The 23,142-nt window shown below is 46.4% G+C and overlaps 1 protein-coding gene across 1 annotated transcript in view; it reads right to left on the bottom strand.

Moving 5' to 3' along the window:
• ETV6 (ETS variant transcription factor 6) overlaps positions 1-16,416 on the bottom strand; it is a 146,387-nt gene extending 129,971 nt beyond the window's left edge. Inside the window, exon 1 of the mRNA XM_054399537.1 lies at positions 16,394-16,416. The gene's annotated coding sequence lies outside the window, so the exon portion shown is untranslated. The remainder of the gene's footprint in view (positions 1-16,393) is intronic.
• Between the last annotated feature and the right edge of the window lie 6,726 nt (positions 16,417-23,142).

Below are 23,142 nucleotides of genomic sequence, written 5' to 3'. Positions count from 1 at the left end.
TGTGGTAAACATGGCTCATAAAGAGCTGGAATTTATGGACTGGATGGATCATTTCCATATTTGTATGTCTTGAGGACATCATTTTAATAGATAATTGAAACTCTGAAATGACCCCTAGATTAGGCACTCGGGATGAACTTCCTCCCCTGACCCAGAAAGCCTTCATGCTTTGCTGCATGGTTAAACAGGTCCAGACCTTCCGTCTGCATCAGCAGAACTGAACAGCATAAATTTGCAATGGAAGTGGGGGGGGTGGCATCCAGCCAGTCTATCTCAGAAGACTCAATACATGCAAGTGTACAACATAAGCAGTGTTTTCCTACAGTCAAACCTAAATGGCACAACCGAATTATGTTCAAAACTGCAAAGCAAGTCACAGTATGGTTTGAAGGCTGCAGGTGACAGCAGTGGGGTCTCACACTGATACCAGAAGGCTCACTCATACCTCCTGGCGACAGCTCTATTCTTCACACTAGAAGAGCAAACCTTGTTTCTTCAGATCCTTGTTGTCTACTGGCATAAAAAAAGCCAGAGAAAGCTTCTTGGCCCAGGACCCACCATGTTTTGCTGAACCAGTGACCACTTTTCCTGTAGCTACTCTATCTAGCCTGAAGGGACAATTCTTGTAAAGAAAGTGGGTGTTAATCTTGAACAGCTTTGGGTTTTGATGTCAGGTAACACGGATCTGGCCAAAGTTTTATTCAGTTTCATCAGTGCTTTAATCCCAGATCAACTGGCACTGCCACTAAAAAACGTGCCCTGCCCTCCTCATGTTCCCAGCTCCTCGTTCCCACCTCCACACCATGCCCTGCCTTGTGCTAGCACAAGCTGTCCATTTTAATTCAGATCTCTGCCCTATCAAATGCACATCCGCCCAAACATTTGTGCCAGCCCACAGGAAGAGGAAAGGGAAGGGTGGCACAAGATCTTTCAGGGTGCCACCACCTTATCTTGAATTAAGAGCCTCGCTGAACTACTTCAGCAAAATGCCGATGGTGAGCTTTTGTAGCGCCTTTAAAAGCCCAGGGAGAAGTAATGAGCTTCACAGCACCCCAAAGTCAGACTTGGGCAAATACTCCTTCACAGAGATACTGCTGAAGGCAGGGAAGGACAGTATGAAAATATCATACAGCCACACCATAGAAAAATTCAGGAAACGGGACGCTTAACTTGGGATGAAGACCCAGGCTCCCTGCTCAAGTCACAGTTTTCACTTGCCTCACCACAACTTGAGCATATACCTGCTTAAAGAACCTCGCCTCTTATGGTGCCAAATCCCACTGTACTTCAAAAGAAAAGAGGTTACAGCACAGCTGACCTTATAGCCCATGACCTACTGCATGCACCTCCCAGCAACAAATAGAGCAGGGTTTAGGGAGAGTACTCTCACCCTGTGAGAAGGGAAATGACAAAGCAGACAAAGGAGCAAACCAGGAGAAGGCTCCACTCTAGTTAGCCAGGGGAAAAAATAAACATCTCGCCACAAATGACTCGTGCCTGGAAAATGCTTGGTGTTTAGGGCTTCTTAATGAGCCCATGGCCAGAATAATTGACAATGGACAGCAGCAGGACCTGAAATGGAAAATGGAGGGAAGGAAGTTAATGACCTGGCCACACAAGCAGCCTGCTACTTCTGCATGCTGGGATCTGTACACTGCCTTTTTGGTTTAGGCAGATCCAAGGCAAGTGGCAGTGGGAAAGCAGACGGGCTAAGTTTCTCCCTTCATCTGACACACTGGTAAGAAATCAAAGTTAAAGGACTTTCCATTAACAATCTAAATCACTCTGAGTTTACCACTGTACTTTGATAAAGATTATCAAACCCCCACCTGTTTTTTCCATTGGAAGGACAAGATCAGATAGAATACTGCTGCTTTCTAAAACCAAGCACATCATTTAGCTCCTATTTCAAGTGTCTGAAAGAACAAACAGACTTTGCAATCTCCAAGGGCTGGGGTTTTTTTCCCAGTAGCCTTGTCACCACCACTTTTAAGGACTGCAGCTTCAAGCACATGGAAGGTGAGGTAAAACTTGAGATATAAACCTGAAGGAAAGCACAGCATGGTGACATGAATCCATTTGGAAAAGGGAGAAGGGATCAGGCTGAGCACTACAAAAGGCAGGCATGAAAATTTAGCCCTGCTTCTGCATTCAAAAGTGCTAACAGTGCTCACTGTTCATTTTCCACAGGTGGCATTCCAGCACCTATTCCTGTAGCACCATAAACCCTACCAATAACCCAAAGCCTGAGTGAAAAATACAGGAATTAAGTAGTAGAGTACAAAAAGACAGCACATCAGTTAGAAATTAAAGATGATCTACAAAACCTGGGCAACTAATCCAGCACTTCCCACTGGGCTAGGAAAGTGCATGTCCTGACTGCATGTGGTATACAGACATACTTTAATTCACTTTTGTATGGAATCATAAAATTAATTTCTTTCAGCTATCAGCATCACCTGGGAATTTCCAGCTCTGTTTTACTGCATTGATAAGGGGTATAACAGCTTCAGGTGTTAAGGTGCTATAGGCAGCACTTGGGAACAGCAAAGGAAGAGCCTGTCCCCAGAGGAACCATCCAAGCCAGTGTGGTGGCACAGGACTTGAGGGACAGTTAAAAGTGAGAAGGTTGTGCAGCACAGACATCACAGTTAAGTTCAGCCAAGAGACAGGCAGGTGACAGCAAGCTGCTATGGTACCTGCCTGCTGCAGGACACCATTCTAGGTGTGGGGCTTGGTAAAGAAGGACACATGAGCATTTACAGGTTTGCCTTTTTCCTTTTAGTCAACTCACCTTTCTAGCTCTAACTGCCCACTAACTTCATCATAAAATCAGTCAGGGTTGGAAGTCAAGGATCATCTAGTTCCAAAACCCCTGCCATGGGCAGGGATACCTCACGCTGGATCAGGCTGGCCAGAGCCTCATCCAGCCTGGCCTTAAACACCTCCAGGGATGGGGCCTCAACCACCTCCCTGGGCAACCCATTCCAGGGTTTCACCACTCTCATGGGGAAGAACTTCTTCCTTATTTCCAGTTTGAATCTACCCACTTCCAGCTTTGTTCCATTCCCCCTAGTCCTGTCACTACCTGATATCCTAAAAAGCACAGGATAAGCAGAGTTTAGAGAACAGCCCAGCTTGCACTGAAGGAAAAGATCTGATGTAGAGAGGGCATCACAAGAAGGTCTTGTCCACAGGCTTACTAATTTCTTAATTGTTATGTGTAGAAAAATCAAATCCAGGTACTCAGTAAACAACACTTCCTGCTCAATTTTCTCAGCTACTAGGAACTTGAAGAGTCAAGTACTGAAAGGCAAAGAGATAAAACTATCAAACCAAGACAGTCACTCCAAAGCAGGTTTCAGGCATGCTCATGGAATAAATTAATGGAAGTGCTGGAACTGTCCCCATATTGTATAACACTTGTTCAACAGCCACACAGTCATGCGGTGACGTGTTTGTGCCATCCCAGCAAACTCATCCTCATCCTGCAAGGAACTGTGTTCACTTGTCCCTTATCTGCCATCAGAAGGGGTGTGGCTGCCACAGCACGTAGCATTTGATTTGTCTAAGAATCTAATTATTTTTTCCACCTTCTGTCAGCCCAATCTTGGGAAAAACCTGGAGAAGTAAACCAGGTCATGGCACTGTATGCCAATAAATGGTATCACTGCCCAAGAGGAGATTCAAGGACAGGAAAATCCCCAAGAATTTTCCCCAGAGTGAACTTCGTAACTGAAGAATGTTTGCCTCATGAATTTCAGATGGTCAGGTTACATCACAACAAATCAAGAAACAGACCAGAAGCCCTGATTCACATACGAGGATCTCTCAGCCGTTATTCTTCTACTTCTCAGAGGCACCTGTGGAGTCTAGCACCAAAGTGTGAAAGCCCTCAATGAAAATGGCAAAGCAGAGGAGTTCTGCTCAGCCCAAAGGTCTGTCTAAGCTAGTAACACCTCCAACAACACCCAACAGGAAATGCTCAGGAATAAACCCTCCCTTGCACACTCCCCCAGCAACCCATAGGTAGAGTCTTTTTGAGGCAAGGACTACAGCTGTATGTGTGCAATTAATGGGCCCAAATAGGTCTACCTACCATGAACTGTCTTTTGAAATCAATTGCTTGTATCACAGCTCTTGGCTTGGTTTGATAACCTCCCTGTATGTTGTGTGAAAACATCTCCCACTTTAACATTGCTGGCTGCTTCCATCTGATCCTCCCTGCTCCCAACTAATGAGAAATTACCCTTTCCATTTCAGCTTCTCCTTGCCTCTGCCTCTCATGACCTTCTAAAGCAAGTCTTTGTGACTTCCACAAGAGTTTGTGGCCCAGCTGCCTGCAGTTGCTGCCACAGCAAACTCCTCTCTTCTTCATTCCTTTACTGTCAATCCCATTCTATTTCCCTGGCTCCTGTTTTTCTTCCTCCACTAAGCTCCCATCCCACAGCTTAGAGCAGATATATAGAAACCTAGATACCAGATCTCTGTTTGGTTCAAACAGTTCCCTATCTACATAGGCATGGAGAGCCACCCTATATCAAAGCTCACATCTTGCATCAGTGCTGATTATCTTCCAAGTTGTGTGCCTGGCTGGGCTGAGAGAGGTACACTCAGGGAGCTCTGGTGGAAATCAAGACAGAAGCTCCCACCCTGAAGTGCAGGACTGCTCACCTCAGCTCTTATCACCACCAGCATGTGGTGGAGCTTTCTAAACTACAATAGTTTGTTCCTCAGAAAAAACAAAGGGCCAAATTGTGAACAAAGAATGTTAAGTATATGTAAACATTTTCTTTCCAGAAGCATAAATACTAACCAAGCCATTTATTTTTGGAGCAAATCATCTGAATAGTGGGCAAGAAAAATTGTGCTGACCACTCAAAACTGTTCAGGCTCTCTGCCTCTCATGTATTGTATGGAAAGCAACCCCCCAAAAATAAAACTTCCTCTATCCCCAGAAGTTGTCATTCTAACAAGCTCTACTAATTAATTCCCTTAATTAATTATCCAAGTTTGTTGGTTTCTGTTATCTGTTGGGTTTTTTCCTTTGAATGACAATTGAAATGCGCATATACTCACTGCAATGCTTACATTTAAACATGCTCCAAGCCCTACTCCAGGCCAGCTGCTCAGCTTCCTCTGTATGAAAACCATCAAAGGAGCTATCTCAATGTCTTCTATCCACAGCTTTCACACTGTCTTCACTGCTGTACCAACCTGGGTCTACCTACATTTATTTTTTTAACTAAGGAAGCTATAGAACTTCAGTTGTTGTTCAGGGGAGAGAGTTTTCCTCTTTTCAAGAAAAAGGAAGCCACAGCCCATACAGTTGAATGAGTACTTTGCATATGACAGTGTGCTCTGTGGGCCACGGATAGAAAACAGGGAATTAGGAAAGTCCAGACTGAAGGAAAGTAGCCCTCTCTTTCATCAGTATTTAAGTTCACCATTATATGTCACCATTTCAACAAGGCCACTTAACTCTTCACATGCTTGGGACACAAAGTAGGGCTGTGAGGTTCTCACCCTGCTAGAGTGAGGGTGCTGGCCTGTCCAATCACTCATGCTTGCCGTTCTCACCCTGCTAGGGTGAGAAGGGCAAGCATGAGTGATTGGACAGGCCAGCCTAAGTACAACATCATCTGCCAAGGAAACAGTGAGAGGGAGTACCAGGCAGGCAGAAGGCAAAAGGACCAAGAAGACTAGAGCTGGAGAGCTCAGCAGTATTTTGCTGCAGTTATAGGTACAGAGAGGCTACATGAAGCTACTCCACTCCCCATCCATAAAGTGGGGCAATAGCAGTTCCCTCCCTCACAGGAAACTGGCTGTGACAACAAACATAAAACATTGAGTGAAGGGAGACTTCCAAATAACTTAGAAAGCATACAGACAACTCTGTTACAGGACAAGTGAAAACCTGTTTTTTTCAGAGCTTTTTCTTACCAGGACCACTAACACTGTAAGGGTTTTGGTTTCATTGGAAACCAGGAAGCTTTTTCTGCATCCACAACTGCTTCCCCTCATTTGCAAAGCCAAACCTTCAAGCTACACTAGAGAAATAACCCTCAAGTCAGCTGATTTTCCATTATTTCAGCCCTCCACAGCTGAAGAACATAGGTCTCACCACTAAAGCATTAAAGGATGTTAGGAATAAGTTCTAATGGAACAAGTTCTAGTGGGTAGTGGAACACTGCAACAGGTTGCCCAGGGAAGTAGTTGAGGCTCCATCCCTGATGATATTCAACATGAGGCTTGACAGGGCTTTGGGCAACCTGATTTAATGGAGGATGTCCCTGCTGACTGCAGAGGGGGTTGGACTACATGAGCTTTGGAGGTCCCTTTCAGCCTAGACCATTCTATGATTCTATGAAACGCAAACTGAGTATAGAGGATAACATGCAGAGGACAGAAGGAGGTTCTGACAAGTACTGCATTCAAGATCCACCAAGGCATTATGCCTATATATGTGAAGGTTTTCTAAGTCACTTCTAATATTTCAAGATTGGAGGGGGGAATGTCAATTACAAAAAAGTATATTGAGATCAAATCATAACTGTTACAGCAAAAAATAATACTAAAGGTAAATCCCAAGTGTAAAACTTTGTGCCAAAGCACGTAAGTCCTGAACAAGCCTAAGTCTGCCAAAGACTGAAGCCAGCTTTTGGCAACAGATAAAGAGAGAATATTTTCCTCTTTCAGTTTAGTCACTTAGCTCATTCCCATGACCAGTTTCCCCAAAGTAGGAAAATGCTTTAGAGTTACAGAAACTGGAAGCTTGTTTTCTTCCTCCAGTCAACAAATGAAAATCAGAGATGAGGGAGCAAAATCTAATACTGGATTCAGCATGACAAGAAACAATCAGTGCAATGAAAAACAAAAAACCAAACAACAAAACAGTTCATTTCCTTAATAAAAATGCTTCTCATTATTAAGTAGTATTACCTCCAAAAACACTAGATTCTTCATTTTCCTGTACAGTTAGCAAAACTTTTGATTTTAGAACTGCTTTTAATGCTCAGGGTTTTGATGGAAGAGGCTGCACTTGCAAAGCCAACTGCAGTCTATCACAAAGAGCATGGAAAATGTAAGGATAAAAAAAAGTAAAATAAAAATCAATTATCTAGGAAACGAAGTAATTTGTTATTTTCCAAAATAAAAACCTAACTAAGCCTGTATGAGGCTATCTGATCACTTAAATAGTGAAAGAATACTCGCAAAATAATATTGGAACTGATTTTGTGTATCGATTCTTCTGCTAAAATTAAAAAAAAAGAAAGAAGGAAAAAAGAAAAATAAGGGGAGAGAAAAGGAGGGGGGTAGAAGAAAAAGAAGGGGGGGAAGGAAGAAAAAATAAGGAAAAAAGAAGAGGGAAAAGGAAAAAAAAAAAAGAAAAAATAAAGAAAAGAAAATAAAAAAGAGAAGGAACAAAGTGATCCAAATCAAAGTGTGATGCACCAGTGACAGCATTTCTTAGCAAGTGAGCCAGTTCTGTGACTGCTTGCAGCATTTGGCCAGGCAGTGAAGGCAGCAACTCTTGTGGCCATGGCTGCAAGCTCTGGTTGGAACATCATTTGTCACATCTGTGAAAAAGAGTTAATGCTTGGGGAACACATTTCACATGGGTGATAATGGGAACTGGGAGACCTTTGGAAAAGCATAGGTCAACTCACATTTGGCTCCTAGGAGCAAACAACCTCTCTTCTCCATAACCAGAAAACTTGCCCTTTTCAAATGCTGATCTGCAATTCCTCTTCCATGTGTTCTCTGGAGGATTTTCCCTCTCTCGTTTGAATCTGGGTAATTAAGGCAACAAAGCCCATCTCTTGCTGGTCCTAGCAATCCAGACTTCAGTAACCTGAGCCACAGACACAAATACTTCCTTTGCTCTCTTCCCACTTACAATTAACTAGTGTTCTCAAAATCAAGGCTGCTGGGGCTGAGACCTAGGAAACAATTTGGAGGAGACTAACAAGCACTTCAGATGAGCCTTCCAGGGTGCAAGATTTTACACTGAAGCATCTGGATGCCTATACATCAGTGCAAATTTATTTTGCCTGGATCACATTCTCAAAAGATAAGAAGTCTCTGTTTCAGGAAAGGCTTAAGAGACAGAAAAAGTAATCTTTCTCCTGTGTAATTACAGGGGTGCTGCTCCACCACACCGGATGCTAGGTTTAATATCTTCCCTCTTTACATCTTTAGCCTCCACAGCATCCTGCAGCAGTGAGTTCCACTGCCCATCAACATGGTTCAGCTGGTTGTACTAATTGGCTGTGCACATGCTATTAATTCACTCTGTTCTTACTCTGAGATTCCAAAGAAGTTGTCATTTGTCCCACTTGGGAAGCAAAAAAGGCAGCACATGGATGGCTCTGATGACTCAGCTGGTGTGAGGTAGCTTGCTAAGACACTATCTGCAGTGTGTCTGAGCCCACTGTTTACTGTGCAGTGTGAGATACACATCTCAGGCCACATGTCACAAAACATTTTACAGCCCATAACCTTCTTCCCCTGGAAGCCACTTCCCAGAGCCTTCCCAAGCCCTCTTCCATAGAGCCCATTTGCTCAAGCCATTTTACAGTGACACAACCACTCAGACTGCCAGCTGAGAAGTATCTTTTACACCCATCAGCACTCCTGTTACTGCAGCTTGATGCTCTTCCTGGCACCCTGGGACTTATCAGGAATGAATGGCATCCTCAGCTCTCTGTGAAAACAGTTCAGCCCTTCATTTCCTCACCTCCAGGCAGATGGTGGGTCCATCACTCCGCCCTCACAGCACAGCCCCAGTTGGGAACCTGGCACCTACATGTGCCTACACCAGGCTGCCTGACCCAGCATAGTGCTGCTTTAAACTGGAGGGAGCTGATTCTCTGCAGATGGGGTGAGGCTGCTGAGATCAGAGCAGAAAAGCAGTGGCACAGATAACAATGGCCCATCAGCACCACCCCCACCTCTCTGCAGGCTTCAAGTTACAGCCAGTCTCACAAAGTGGTGCCTGCTGGAAATAGCCAAGCAGCTTCTGACAGATGTGGCAAGGAGGATCCATCTGCCAGGGAATGATATTTCTGGTAGCCTTCAATGATGTCTGAGAACACCACCTTCACCAACAGCGCCTTCAGTTCCTTGCACTCTTCCATCTGTAATCTCAACTCCTGGACAGGTCTAAGAAGGCTTTGCTTTGCCCATGTTTTAAAGCACAGGGCAGGCAAGGAGATGAGAACTTGCTGTTCAAGAGGCAACATGGTGAAACAATTGCCAGACCTAATCCACAGGTAGAAAAAAGGGTTACTTGTGTCATAGGGAAGAATTCCAACACAGACCTCAAAGGAGTTCCTAGAAAGCAGGAGGGAGCTGTAATGCTGGGTTGGTTTCAGTTGACCTCCAAGCACGTCATCAGACCTTCACAGTGGTCCATCAATGACAGAAACCATTTTTACATGAAGACCTTTTAAGAAAAAATGGGTAAGGAGAAGGAAAATGTGGTTTGCCAATACTGAATGCCTTGCAATAGCCCTATAAGTGGTTAAATCTGCCTCCCAATTCTAGTACTACTATCTCTGGCATTTTTATCTATTTCATTTATCTGGTAGAACTCCAAGCTCCTGGATTTCCACAGAATTCCATAACATTTAGAAAACATTCCTAGTTTCTGTTCATAGATGTGTCAGAGGATCACACTGAACACAAAATGGAAAAATTATTTCAGCTATACTCTGTTGAAACTCAAACTATACAAAGATCTCTCTTTGCTGCATTCCATCAGTTTAAAGGATGCTCCTTACTGGATAGAAGCTGATTTCCTCCAGATGAAACTCTCAATTGTTTCAAAACAATTTCTAAGATTGATAAGACCATACCTGAGCTAGCTAGAAAATTAAAACAAAACACAAAAAAACCCACCACAAAGCAAACAAAAACCTTACAAAACAAACAAACAACAACGCCAAAACAAAGCAAAAAAAAAAAATCCCCTAACACCAAGAAAATCAGTCATTGCTCCTATTTATAACCACATTTAATTGTATTTTAAAGTTAAACATCCAAACTCTGGATTTAATATTGCCCATCTGTTAACAGTTTAACATGTAAAGTCTGGTTGTCACATCCAAAGTCTTTTTGTGGAGTTGTACTGACACTTAACTCTTGCAATCACACCCAATGCTGTTCTTGGCATTAGACATCTTTAAAATGATTTACAGTGCTGTGTATTTCTGCGTGCAAAGGAGCCATCAAAAACCAGCAATAAGAATCTCTCTCTCTTTCAGACCCATTTTCTCTCCAGATTGTCTTAATCAGGACAGTGTTTGCTAACTGTACAAAAACAACACTGAAGCAAAGAAACTGGATGTGGAATAACCTTTGGAAAATCATCTAGATGAAGAATCCTTTATAGCTTTCCTTAACTGCTGTACCCAGTTCACTTTGGAGCTCTGTGGTATTACAGAAGAGGATACAATACCATCTATCAGTGAAAACCTTAACTCCTTTCAAAATCTTTTATTTACTGCTGCTCCAGACATTCCATAAAGAAGGGAAACTTCAGCTGGAGTTTTCTGCATTTATTCTCCTGCCAGCAGTGGCATTTTTGGAGAGGAAAAAAAAAATCAGTATAATCACAGAATCTTGCCTTGAGTTCCATATGTTACTAAAGAAGAGGATAAAGAAAGTAGCTATCCTCTGTGCTCTCAACAAAATACTGCCTGAAGACAAGTCAGCAACACCAGAACCAATATGGTCTAAATTTCGCTTGGGTTGTAGACCTGAAAAATAACCCACAACAGCAGCAATCAGTTGCCACAACTTTGCTGTTAAAGGCACAGGAGTTTTGGTGACCTGTCTGGTCTCTTTGCTCAGACTGACCCTGAGCACACACCTGGGCTTGGTCTGGCCTAGAGGAACATCCCACCCATGGGCTGCCCTGGGTGGCCTCCTCCCCTCAAAACACACATTGAGACATAAAAAATTATTTGTTGTGACAACACTAGCAGCTGACCACCAGCCACTAGCCTTGCCAGTGGGTCCTCCCTTGTCAGATGATGAAGGCATACCTGATCTAACAGAGGAATGCCCTCCTACCCTCAAGGAAAAATGACACCTTGTACAACTGAGTAGCAGCCTGCTCTGTGCTCAGCTGCAGGGAGCCCTGACAAGGATGGTGGTCAGTGGAAGGCAATGGGGATTCCTCTGGCAGCCACATCTGGCTGCCATCCCTCCCACACGCTCCTGCCCTGGGCCAGGAGCAGGATTGTGGCAGAACAGCTATACATGAACCACGCACCCAGCTTTCCCAAAGCCACATCCAGTGTGAGCAGACTACCCTGCCCACAGATGATTGTGTCACAGTGAAGCCACAATACCTTGCTCTCTCCAACTGCTTAGCAAAGGTAAGGAACCTCTACCAAAAAAGCCAAAAGGTCAACAACAGCTGCACCCCCTGCCCTCAAACACTGCATGAACTAAAAAGCCAGGAACAAATCAGATCACTCCGTCACTGGTTTCTGTAATAAGCACATGCTGCATTACAAATACTAAGCCTCACTACTGCCCTGCAGAGGCAAGTTCATTATCATTTTAAGCCTGTTTCACAGACTGGAAAAGCAAAGGCCAAAGCAAACATTTTCAGAAACACTGGCTTTGGAGTTGCTGTCTCTCTCGGGATGCCCATCTGAAGGCACTGAACCACAACTCTCAAAACAAAGGCATGCATAAATCCCCTCAAATCCACCAAAAGTTTGGATTATAGGTCAGAACCACACTACTGGCCAAAAATACAGGTTGCTTTAGGTCTTTTTTCACACAGTATTGAGGAAAGCTTCTGTCAGAAGATTTCAGAAGGAAAACACTCAAGGACCCAGATAACTCTTCTGAAAAGCACCAAGCTTATTTCTGTGTACCTGCAGAGGACTTCCTCTCCTGCTTATTATCATTTCTATCAGCCACCTCCCTCCAAAAGGCACTTGGAGATGTAAGGTGCAATATGCATGTAAATTATCCTTAAAGTATCCTCTGCTTAATTGGGGCATTTCAGATTGGTGCTGCCGTTTTAATGGGTTACCTCCCAGGAAACTGACTTATCTGGTAATGACACAGTGAATAGTAATGACCAGTGCTTAATTGGGGCACTGTTAGTAAAATTTTGCTTCAGAGAGATTAAATTTAGCTGATGCCAAGGAGTTAAGTGATTAATCAGGTGTTAAATAATAGGTACTTCTAAACACTGGCCTTCTCCCATTCAATCCTAAAGGCACTGAACTTAATGAGAGTTTTGTCATTGACACTAACGGAAGGATCCTCCTCCTAGGACACGAGTTTGCTAATAAATATTAAGGAACATACCCCACTTTAACAGATTCTCAGCCTTGGTTAAGGGCACCAGGATTCTGGATATGCAGTGCTGAACAGTCACTCAGCAGAGAAAGACTTCAGTGGGAGACAGCTCTTTGCAAATACTGCATCAATGAAGCATTAGGAGACATAAAGCACTACTTAGAAGTCAAGTAAATCAGAGGAAGCCAGTTAAGATTGAAAGCTCAAACAGCTGATTCTTTGCCCTTCATCTTACATATTCAGTCTTTTTCACTCCTTCCTTCCTTCCTTTTTTTTAAATGATTACAAAGTACATCCTTGAATCCAAAATGAGCACCAGTGAGACAAGTCCTCAAGCCACAGGATACTGGGTTGACTTCGGCCATGTCCATGCAATCACAAGGGCCAGTCTATAGAGCTGGCTGCAAGAGAAAGCTGCATAAAATCTCCACTGGAGTCAGCTGTGAAACTTAACTCACAGGGAGTGCTCTGCTCAAACATCAGCCAGGCACAGGCAAGGGAGCCTGGGTTTGGAGAAGCACTGATCTAGGAGATCTGAAGCAGCTGATCCCCTTCCACATTCCCAGTTTTAGTCCCACCACAACTCCACATTTGTGCAGTGCAATTGTTTGTAGCGTCGCATGGTAAATCAAACTAAGCAACTGAAAGTGCCAGGTCCATAAATACTTGAAAAACAAATTGAACTGTGCCCTGTGGGATCTTTCTACTTGGCTTGTTGAATTTTAAGCCTCCATATGACACCATGGTGGTAATTCTCCAGGTATTAAAAGAGAGAGATCCTCACAATCGGAAACTTCCAGGTGAGTTTTTAAACAGAACTCATCACCACATGGAACTTAATCATGAAAACATCATCTGTGTCCATACCTTCAGTCCTGTTTCCCTTTGTGCTTTTGCTCTCACGTGAGCCTTTGACAAGATGTTTATACCCTCCCTGTGTCTCAGTTCTCCCATATGAGGGAGGAGAGGTGAAGCTCTAAGCATCACTTGCCAATAGTGTTAGAAGGAAGTGCCAACATCATGGCACAATTAATGATGACAATATCAGCTAACTACTATGGCCCAGGATCAGAAGAACAAGTTCACTACCAGCATAGACATCTCAACATGTCCACATGAGAAAACCGCACCATGTATCCCTTCCTAACTCATCTCAAAGTCAAAGCCCTCAGGCCATCTCAGGCTGGAGTCTGCCACAAGCGCAAGGCCTATCACTTCATACAGAGTACACTGATGCTCTAAGTTGTAGTGAACGCTGATTTGTGGACCCTAGCAATGACTTCTCTCCTTAGTTTTAAAGCCACTTAACTTCCTTGCCATCAGCCCAGCAAGCACACACCCAAGTGTTGGCAAGATCAGGATATTAGGTGTTGTATTTCTCCTCTCTTGGAGAAAGAATTAATGTGAGTAAGCACACATACTTGCCACAAAGCAATCACGCATCAATACACAATCACACATACCTACTGATAAGTACTTGACATGAACTGAGATATTATTGCAAGTTTATATTAATTACCAGTTGTTAAATATATGTCAAAACTTCACTTCCTCCCAGGTTTTCCTAAACCTTATTACAGATCTCTAACAAGATGAGATAAGGGGTACAGTGCACTGAGGAGTTGGGACATAAACAAAGCTCTAGCCTTCACTTCCTCCTACTGAAGCCTTCCATGGTTTATCACCTCAGCTGCTGTGGCATTTACTGCATGCACCCTTGCCCTGTGTTGGGGGAGGAAAGGAAAGAAAAACACAAAATACATCTACTAGCACCACCACTTCCAGTTCACAGGCTCCTAATGAAACTCAGAGACACTTTTGCAGCCCAACATTTGTCTGCTTTTCAGAACAGTGAAGTTGGAGCAGGGTGGGAAGCTTGCTCCTCTGCCCTGACCTCATGCTCCATGCTGCAAGCCAGCCTGGTAGGGGGAAGAAATAAGCAATCCTACTTGTATGACCACACAACCATTTTAAACGACTCCTGTTGAATCCAGCTGCTGATGACAACCCCCTTTGCCTGGCTGGTTGTTAGAAAAGCTGAAGAGAAAGCCAGGACGGTTTTACTGGTGAATAAATGCTATTATTTAAAACTCTGTCTTTTTCTGTCTGAAAAGACATACTTTCTGTATTTTAAACTATTCATCACCAGATAAACCAGTAACAGTAGCGCCTGTCCTCAGACAAAGGTAAGTGCAAGGGGCAGCAAGCATGTACACAAACTACACATTAAAAAATAAAAGCAATTTCAGACCATGATGTTTAGAATCAATTTATTAAAAAAAAATAAATTCAGTTTCCCAATTTCTGTCTAAATGCACGGGAAAGTTGCGTTTTCATAATTTCAAGGTTCAAACAGAAGTTTGATTGCATCTCTCCTGCTATGGAGCTCATCCCTTACAGTATGATTCTGTAATACATCTTACTGAGGGTAGGGAAGTTTTAAGGATCCTGAAATCAACACTAGTGCTGTTGCTGACTTCAGTAAGAGCAGAAGTAAACCTCCTGTTTTCAAAACGACACCTTGAAAATAAGGAAAGACAACCCACATGACACTACTTTGTGACATTCATCTGTGTTCTCCTGTCCAGAGGACACAACCTACCTTTCCACAGGGTTTCCAGAGTTTACTAGAAAATGCAGTAGTCATAATTCATTTTACATCCACAGATCTGCTTAGTTAATTGTACACATTTGGCCTGCATTAGTATGTTGCCATACTGTAACACACGCATGATTTGTCCATGAAAAGTCAAACCTGACTCTCTAAGTCACAAGACTTCATGGAACACAGGTCTGAACACATTTAACTCAGGAAAAGAAAATACACACAGAAGCTTTCAAATCGTGCTCACACCATATAGGATGCAAGATGCCCACTATAAATGCACGCATGTATGACAAGCAGGCAAAAAAGTGTTGTGCTGTTAAGCTGAATAATTGTTTATTCCAGACTCTTCCCCTTAGAGTCTGGAAGTCACTTTTTCCTTCCAGGCAGGGAGAGAAAACCGCTAAAGCATTCTAAGTTGCAAGCAGACAGGAGATTTCTGGCTGGCAACAAGGCAAAACGACTCCTGAAGAAAATGCATGACTGAAACAAAACTAAGGGTTGAGGGAAGGAGAGAGGAAAGAACTGTTTCCATCGGGAATTTCCTCGAGAGGAAGGGTCTGGACAAAAAAGGAAACTCAGTTTGGTTCCCATTGTCTCAGCTTCATACCACTTCCACTTAGGAGAAACTTCACGGGGCAACCCATTCTTCAACAGGACAAACCATAAAGAAACACATTCCCAGAACTCTGGCAGAGCGGGGCCAAGCTGCACAGCCCCGACTGCCCCCCCTGCTCACCGGCTAGTGATGCCAGTTAAGTGCAGGGATAAAATGTACTAATAACGTGATTTTTAAAAAGAAAAAAACAATTAAAACGCAAGCCCGACAACCCAGTGTTGGTGGGAGCAGCAGCGGCTGCATCTCCCTGATGGCAGGAAACTTTCTGCTAAGTTACTGTCGGAGAACGACGAGCAGCCAGCCCTGCGGCAGCCCAGGCCAGGCCGGGCCGGGCTCCGGGGCTCCATTTAAAGCGCTCATCGCGTCGCCGGCTCCCGCCGTGAAGAGCCACACCGTGAAATCACGAACGAGGCGGTTCTGCTGTGCTGTGTTCCCCCAGGGCAGATACAAGGCGCTGACAACCGACGGGAGCTGAGTTCCCGTGTCCGCCTCCCCCGGGCCGCCCTCCAGCGCGGGGAGCTCCGCGTTCCAGATTGCCACGGCTAGGGGCTGCTGCTCGACCCACAGACATGGAGGGGGACCCTGACCCCCACCACAGCCCACGGCCGCCCTTCACGCGGGTAAAAAAAAAAAAAAAAAAAAAAAGAGAGAGAGAATCCGAAAAAAAAAAAAAAACCAAACCATAAGAGGACTCATCAGTTCTTTTCATCCAAATAACCCTGGGCTGAACACAGCGCCCACCGCCCTGAGGCGCCGGCGGGCGCGTCCCGCGCTGATAGAGGACGGCCAGACACAGGGAGGGACAGAGGAACAGAAGGGACAGAGGACCGGGGCTTTACCTTGATAAAGCACTGAGCAGGAGCCTCAGACATCTCTCAGGAGGGAAACGGCGAAGCCCGGCGGGGCGGGCGGGCGCGGGCGGACGGGAAGTTCTCGGGCTTTCCCCACTTTCCGCTCGTTTCCCGGCCCGGTGGCTCAACGCGGCCCGTCCCTCTCAAGGGGAAGTTACTGCCGCCACCATTGCTCGGCGGCGGGCACGGCGCGGCCCGCAGAGCTGCCCGGGAGGTGGGGGGAGAGGCGCCCCGCCACCGGAGTCCTCTCCTCAGCGCCGCTGCTCCGCGCAATCGCTCCCGCCTCCCCCCCCCCAGCACGCGCCTGTGGCTCTGCGCGTGTGACCGCGCGCGCTCCCTGCCCCGTCTGCGAGCCGGTACGCGCGCGCGGCACGGGGAGCGGAGGCGGGGGGGCGAGGGGAGGAGAGAAGCGGGAGCGGGGGAGCGGCGGCGCGGGGCAGCGGCAGGGGCGGGGGCTGCGGCGCGGCCCTGCTCCCCGCCGCTGTTTTCCTTCCTGGAAGAGAGAAACCGAAAGGCGGCAGGGGCCGGGCCAGGCCTGGCCAGGACCTGCGCCCCGCCCCGCGTCTCTCATTGATCCGGAGTTTCAGGGCCGAAACTGACGTGGGTTCCCGGCACTCAGCACCGCCCCTTAAAGGGGCCGTTCCGGTAGGAGGCAGCCGCCGGCACGAACGGCGGCCGTCGCCATCCAGCCTTCGCTCCTCCCCTCCTCACCAGCGGCGGTGGCGGTGCCCCGCGGCAGGGGTAGAGGCGCGGGCCCGACGGAGCTGCCGGCGCCCTCGGGTGCCGATGCGGGCCGGTCACAGCGGAGAGGAGGCTGGAAGGACGCGATGCGGTCGCGTCATCTTACTGAGTGTCCTTTGACTTGGCGAGGTGCCGCGCCGGGGTCGGGCGGGCCCTTTAAGCGCCGCTCGCCGGTACCGACAGTTAGCGCCGGGCCGGGCAGCGGGGTGAGCGGACGCCACAGTGGGGAGGGGGGTGGGGGCGGATTGCCGGCCCGCGGGCAGCACAATGCCCTTTGTTCCACCGCCGGGGCTGCCCCTTTAAGAGCCTCGACCAGGAAATGAGGCTCGGGTTACCGCGGGGCACGGGAAGTCCGGGGAGGCACCGCGGGCCCGTGTTTTTCCTCCGCCCAACCCCATTCGCTGTCCGACTCGGCCCGGCCTCGGCCGCCGCCCCACAGGACTCCCACTAAAGACACCGAAGGAGCAGCGCGATGCGCCCGCCCTCCAACCGGAAGATAGCCGTCCCATGGGCAACTTTCCAGCACCCCCAGGCCCTTTTCTGCTGGACAACTTTGCAGCCACTCTGCCCCAAGCCTGTAGCATTCCACGGGGTTGTTGTGACCGAAGAGCAGGACCCGGCGCTTGGCCTTGGAAAACCTCCTACAACTGACCACTATCCATCGATCCAGCCTGTCCAAATCCCACTACAGACCCTTCCTACCTTCGAGCAGATCAACACTCCCACCCAGTCTGGTGTCATTTGCAAACTTACTGAGGCATTGCTCAATTCCTTCATCCACATGACTGATAAACATATTAAACAAGATTTGCCCCCAAACTGAGCCCTGGGGTACACTGCTTGCGACCAGCCATCAGCTGGACTTAATTATGTTCACCACGACTCTGGGCTCAGCCACCCAGCTGGTTTTTACCCAGCAAAGAGTCCACCGGTCTATGCCATGAGCCACCAGCTTCTCTAGGAGGAAGCTGTGGGAGACAGTGTCAAGGGCTTCAGTTAAGTCCAGGTAGACAACATCCAGTAGGCATCCTTTGGCAGGCTACAGTAGGCCATTGTGCAAACAAGGAACAACCTTCTGCAGGCACTTACAGCTTTGTTTTGGCCAATCACTGAAACCAAACATGGAAGAGACAGGGTAGGAACTATTCCCTATCAGCCTAGCAACCAGTGGCACTTATATTACAGGGCTGAGTGAATAATAAAAGATTCATATTTACCTGGCTTCCCTCAGTGCGGCTGAGCTGCTGGAGTAGAGCTGTGGCATCTCTGTTACTTTCACAGTGCTGCTCTCCTCTCTGCTGTTTTCTCGGCTTCATCACTACTAGGTTTTCCCATTCTACTCCTGGCTCTCCCCAAGTGCTGAGTCATTACTTTGTATCTCATGGGAAGCTGGGGGGGTGGGGTGTGATTCTTTGTGTTAAATGTAGACATTGGAGGTGGGAAAGGCCTGTTAGGTCACCTATCTCACTCCCCTGCTAGTAGAGGACATGCCTGATTGCTCTCTCTGCTTTTGTTTTAAATGCCTTACGGACTTCCATCTCTTTTTTTGGAGACTGTTTCACAGTCTGGCAAGGCCTATGGTCAAGAAGATATTTGGCCAATGTTTTCATTTGTCCAGTTTCACTCAATAGTAATTGGGTATAATCAGCTGAGTTATAACCATGTATTGCACTCCTCTTTCTCCTTCCTGGCAGTTTGTGCCTTGCATTCAGGTATCACACATTTTCCTAGCCATTGCCATTCATTTATTTTTTTTTCTCCTTTCATTAATCAGTCCTTGCAGCCACTTTATCATTGTCATGACTCTTCTCTGATTCCTGTCCCATCAGTCATTGTCTCAGCCCACAGATGCCTGCATTTAGGGACGAGTAGCTGCCTGATCCTTTGTGAACACAGCCAACCCCCCATCACAGTTTAATTTGTCTCCAAGTTGCCTCAGAAGCTTCTACAAAATTTGTCACCTGCCGTTGCCATGAATCAGATCTGGTCCTGTTACTCCTCAGTGTTCCCTCCTGTACTACAACTGCAATCTGTTTTTCCCCACAGAGATTGTGGTGAAGCTATGTGTCGTGAGTCTTATTTTCCTGCCTGCAGTTTCAACATCTGCTCTTTCTGGGGTCACTGATATCTGCTGTTCCTCCTGCTTTGATTAATAGCCCTTACAAACATAGGCCTTGATCTGTCTTGGCAGACTTTTCAACCAGTATGAATGGTGGCAAGTATCTAGCCAAGATCACAGTTTGGTTTAGAGCTGTTCTCTTCCAGCTCCATTCGTTCTTTTTAAAAACACTGTTCCACTAAATGTGAGTGCAGTGGACAGGAACTAGAAAAGGTAGGGACCAACAAAAGGTGAATGTGTACAGAAGGCCACAGGCACTTTTCCAGTCAGAAGTCAACCCCATTGAAGCTGCTGTAAGAAAGCTGGGGAAGGAAACACGGCTGGACAAAACACATGCCACACCACTCTCTGGTCTGCCCTTGCCAACAAAAGCAGATAAGCCTCAACCAGGCTCATGCTAGCCACAGTGAGTGGAGAACATCTTTGAACAAGGAAAGCTAAACTCCTTGTAATGCATTAGCTTCTTAACTTGAATCAGCCCTTGTTTCTTTGACCTGATTTCTCTCAGTTCCTCTCATTAATTCCATCTCTTGAGACCGCAGACTATGTGATGTGGTCCTGGCTGCCACTCTGTGCAGGAAAGGAAAAATGCTACCAAGTCTCCTGGTGAGCAGGATGATCTGTGGTTGCAGGACAATGGCTCTGGAAATACAAGAAGAAAGCTCCTCTAGCTGTCAGCTCCCCTTTAGATCCACACCACATGGAGATTGCACAGAGCAGAAAGGAAATCCATTAGCTCCTATTAAACGTTGAACAGACTCCCAAGTTAGTTTTCTTCCCTCTCACCCAGAGGCTACTCTTTAGCTTATCTCCAGGGAGGACCCTTTAGTTAAAAGCAGGATTTGCTGTGCCACAGAGCCACCTTTCATCAACACCCTCCCCAGAAATCCCCTGACTTTTTGCTTGCCTAAATGGTGGCAATGCTGATGCAAGCAAAAGGTAACCGTACTCTGGCCTCTGGAGTGAGGCCAAGTTCCTACCTTGCTTAGGGCTCTCCCAGGGAGATGGGTGGCATGTTGGGGGACTTGGACAGACTGGAGAGCTGGGCAGAGAGGAACATAATGAGGTTCAACAAGGGTAAGTGCAGAGTCCTGCATCTGGGAAGGAAGAATAAACTGGACCAGTACAGGTTAGAAGGTGATCTGCTAGAGAGCAGCCCTGTGGAGAAGGATCTGGGAGTCCTGGTGGATAACAAGTCCCTTTGGGACAGCGATGTGCCCTTGTGGTCAATGGGATCCTGGGGAGCATTAAGAGGAGTGTGTCCAGCAGATCGGGGGAGGTTCTCCTCCCCCTCTACTCTGCCCTGCTGCAGACCTCACCTGGAATATTGCACCCAGTTTTGGGCTCCCCAGTTCAAGAGGGACAGGAATCTACTAGAGAGAGTCCAATGGAGAGCTACCAGGAGGATGAAGGGACTGGAGCACTGCCCTATGAGGAGAGGCTGAGACCTGGGGCTGTTTATTCTGCAGAAGAGAAGACTGAGAGGGGATTTAATAAATGTTTATAAATATCTGAGGGCTGAGGGTGTCAAGAGGGAGGGGACAGGCTCTGCTCACTTGCACCCTGTGATAGAACAAGGGGCAATGGAGAGAAACTGCAGCACAGGAGGTTCCACCTCAACATGAGGAGGAACTTCTTCACTGGGAGGGTCACAGAGCACTGGAACAGGCTGCCCAGAGGGGTTGTGGAGTCTCCTTCTCTGGAGACTTTCAAGGCCTGTCTGGATGCATTTCTGTGTGACCTGTGCTGGATTCTATGGTCCTGCTCTGGCAGGGAGGTTGGACTAGACGATCTCCTGAGGTCCCTTCCAACCTCTAACATCCTGTGATCCTGTGACAGCACCAGGATGAGCAATCCCATAGGTAGAAGCATGTTCTTCCTCCTTGTGATGTCCTGAAAGCGGGGCAAGCCCAGAAGAAACAGAGGCAAACCAACCTTTCATTGGGAGCCTTCCTTTTCTGTCCACAGTAGAGCATCTGCACACCAGCTTCCATCTGGACCTCTTTCACACCCATGAGCCTCTGGGTCTCTTCCCACCTGCACTTTCTCAACAGCTAGGCTAGTTTTTGTCCACATGTCCCTAAAGGATGTTGGAACTTTTTTCTCCAGGGGAGTTAGACCCTTGGAAACCTACATCCAGCTGAAAGCCAAAGGTTTAATTTCTTCTTCTGTGTGCTGGTTTTCTAGTTTCAGCAGCAGAGAGCAGTACCTTACACATTTGTCGAGTAATTGTTGACCTCACCTTGCTTTTATGAAGGAGACTTTGTTCATGGTAGCATTTTTTTTCCTTTTAATATTTGCAAAGGCACTCATTAGTGCCCAATTGTCACTAACTCATTTTGCTGTTTCTCCAGCGTTAGCTTTTCCTTCCCTTTATATCTTTCCCCAGCAGAAGTTAACTGACTCACTTCTTTGCTTCATTTGTATTACTAGTTTTATTTTTGTCTTCCAATGTTGGAGCAGTCACTTGGTATTATAGGATGGGTCTGCTGGCATTACTGACCCTCAACAGAGATGAATTCCAGATTGAGGGACAGGATCAGGCTCTTCAGGAACAAAACACAGTGGGAGACAGTAGTAAACTCTAAGAATATGCAAGAATACATTGAGGTTAATGTGCAACAGAGTTTTGAGGACACACCAGTAAATCCATGAGCATTGGTGCATAGATGTGCTTTGGAAGTGATCCCCATTGCACATACAGCATTACACTGCTTTTTCTCTTCCCAAACTGGTTTCTGAAACCAAATTGCATTTTATGGCCCTGGTCTGCATCAGTTATGCTGCTTCTGATCATTGGCAGTAAGATTAGCTTTCACTTCATACTCTTAGGCAAATCCTTTTGCCAAGATTCAGCCAGGTTAATGTTTCTTGTGGTAGAAGTCCCAAATCCTATGGGATGCACATACAGAAAGGCAGGTTAAGGCTGTCATGGACTGATGAGGACTTCATGTGGCTTCCTGCAGGCAACTCCAACACAAGAAGGACATTGAACAGTTGGAGCAGGTCCACAGGAGGCCATGAAGATGAACAGAAGGCTGGAGAACCTCCCCTATGAGGACAGGTTGGGACAGTTGGGGCTGTTCAGCCTGGAGAAGAGAAGGCTGCAGGGAGACCTTGGAGCAGCTTAGGGAGCTACAGGAGAGCTAAGGAGGGACTTTTTACAAGAGCTTGTATTGACAGGATGAGAGGGAATGGATTGAAGCTGAAAGAGGAGAGATTTACACTGGAGATTAGGAAGAAATTCTTTACAGTGAGGGTGGGGAGACACTGGAACAGATTGCCCAGGGAGGTTGTGGATTCCACCTCCTGGAAGTGGTCAAGGCCAGATTTGATGAGGCCTTGAGCAACCTGGGCTAGTGGAAGGTGTCCCTGCCCATGGCAGTGGAGTTGGAACTGGATGATCTTTAAGCTCCCTTCCAACTCAAACCATTCTATGATCTGCAACAATAAAATGGTTTTGCTAAAAGATTTGTTTGGCTTTTTATTTCTTTGTTTTTAACAAAATAGCAACTCTAATGCATTCCTTAAAACTGCAGGCATTAGGTTCAGAAACCCACAACAATCAAAATGGAAGTGCAAAGCTCCTTCTATGACACCCATTCAGCAGCAAAAATGGGAGAAAAAGACCTAGCCTGAACAGGCTTGATGCTCTAAGCAGTGGCATCCTCACACACCATCACAGACTGGATTATTTTGAATCATCTGGTATATTGCTTCTGTAAGTAAGAGAAACTTTTCTTCTGCTGCTGCTGTGTGACTACTCTGTTAGGAGAAAGAGGGAGGGAGATTGAAGACTGTAGTGATTTAATTCCTCTTCATTGTTCAAAGCAGTGCAGCGTCTTCTGAGAGACCAGTTCATAGCCATGTTTGAAAA

Source organism: Indicator indicator, chromosome 3 (assembly GCF_027791375.1).
Source record: "Indicator indicator isolate 239-I01 chromosome 3, UM_Iind_1.1, whole genome shotgun sequence".
Lineage (NCBI taxonomy): Eukaryota > Metazoa > Chordata > Aves > Piciformes > Indicatoridae > Indicator > Indicator indicator.
The sequence above is the reverse complement of the archived record's forward strand: the minus strand, read 5'-3'. Positions and strand labels throughout refer to the sequence as shown.